Below are 1926 nucleotides of genomic sequence, written 5' to 3' on the forward strand. Positions count from 1 at the left end.
ATTTATTTACTAACACTTCTCTTCACCTCTCTTCATCTCAACTCACTACCCCTATCCTCACCCTTCTGTTTGGATTTTCCTTTCTTTATTCCCTTTCTTCTTCTACTAATAATAAGGAACCTCTTTACTGTGACATAGAGGATTCCTCTTCTCTTCTTTTCTTGTTCTCTTCTCTTTCATATGAGCAGGAACAAGGAAAAAGGCATTCTTGTTGAAGCTGACCCTGAACCTGAAAGGACTCTGAAGAGGAAACTAAGAGAAGCCAATTTACAACAATCCAGTGACAACCTTACTGAAATTTTCAAACAAGAGAAGGAGATGGCAGTCGAACCTAACAACAATAATGAAAGGAGGATGCTTGGCGATTATACTACACCTATTTACAAGTTTGATGGAAGAAGCATCTCAACCCCTACCATTGAGGCAAACAATTTTGAGCTGAAACCTCAACTAGTTGCTCTAATGCAACAAAACTGCAAGTTTCATGGACTTCCATCAGAGGATCCCTATCAATTTTTAATTGAGTTCTTGCAGATCTGTGAGACTGTAAAGACAAATGGAGTAGATCCTGAAGTCTACAGGCTCATGCTTTTCCCTTTTGCTGTAAGAGACAGAGCTAGAGCATGGTTGGACTCTCAACCTAAAGATAGCCTAGACTCTTGGGATAAGCTGGTCACGACCTTCTTGGCTAAGTTCTTTCCTCCTCAAAAGCTGAGCAAGCTTAGAGTGGATGTTCAGACCTTCAAACAAAAAGATGGTGAATCCCTCTATGAAGCTTGGGTAAGATACAAGTAGATGACCAAAAGATGTCCTTCTGACATGTTTTCAGAATGGACCATGATAGATATATTCTATTATGGTCTATCTAAGTTCTCTATGATGTCACTGGACCATTCTGCAGGTGGATCCATTCACCTAAAGAAAATGCCTACAGAAGCTCAAGAACTTATTGACATGGTTGTAAATAACCAGTTCATGTACATTTCTGAGAGGATTTCTGTGAATAATGGGACGCCTCAAAGGAAATGAGTTCTTGAAATTGATGCTCTGAATGCCATATTGGCTCAGAACAAAATGTTGACTCAGCAAGTCAACATGATTTCTCAAAATCTAAAAGGATGGCAAAATGCATCCAACAGTACTAAAGAGGCATCTTCTGAAGAAGAAGCTTATGATCCTAAGAACCCTGCAATGGCAAAGGTAAATTATATGGGTGAACCTTATGGAAACACCTATAATTTATCATAGAGAAATCATCCAAATTTCTCATGGAAGGATCAACAAAAGCCTCAACAAGGCTTTAATAATGGTGGAAAAAATAGGCTCAACAACAGACAGAGAATTATGAACAGAGTACCTCTAACTTAGCAAATTTAGTCTCTGGTCTGTCTAAGGCCACTTTAAGTTTCATGAGTGAAACAAGGTCCTCCATCAGAAATCTGGAGGCACAAGTGGGCCACTGAGTAAGAAAATAACTGAATCTCCTCCTAGTACTCTCCCAAGCAATACAGAAGAGAATCCAAAGAGAGAGTGCAAGGCCATTGATATAGTCAATATGGCCGAATGCAATGAGGAAGGAGAGGACATGAATCCAAATGAGGAAGACCTCATGGGACGTCTCCCAACCAAGAAGGAGTTCCCTATTGAGTACCCAAAGGAATCTGAGGCTTATATAGAGACCATAGAGATTCCATTAAACCTCCTTCTGCCATTCATGAGCTATGAAGACTATTCTTCCTCTAAAGAGGATGAAGATGTAACTGGAGAGCAAGTTGCTCAATGATGAGTGGATAATTTGTATGCTTTTTGGCATTATTTTTAGTATGTTTTTAGTATGATCTAGTTAGTTTATAGTATATTTTTATTAGTTTTTAGTTAAAATTCACTTTTCTGGACTTTACTATGAGTTTGTGTGTTTTTCTGTGA

General features: G+C 38.7%; 1 non-coding gene across 1 annotated transcript; it reads right to left on the bottom strand.

The window, feature by feature from the left end:
* Positions 1-717: 717 nt before the first annotated feature.
* LOC127746899 (small nucleolar RNA R71) lies at positions 718-821 on the bottom strand. Its single transcript, XR_008008711.1, has one exon. It is a non-coding gene; the product is annotated as a small nucleolar RNA R71 (small nucleolar RNA).
* Positions 822-1926: the final 1105 nt, after the last annotated feature.

This window comes from Arachis duranensis, chromosome 4 (assembly GCF_000817695.3).
Source record: "Arachis duranensis cultivar V14167 chromosome 4, aradu.V14167.gnm2.J7QH, whole genome shotgun sequence".
Taxonomy (NCBI): domain Eukaryota; kingdom Viridiplantae; phylum Streptophyta; class Magnoliopsida; order Fabales; family Fabaceae; genus Arachis; species Arachis duranensis.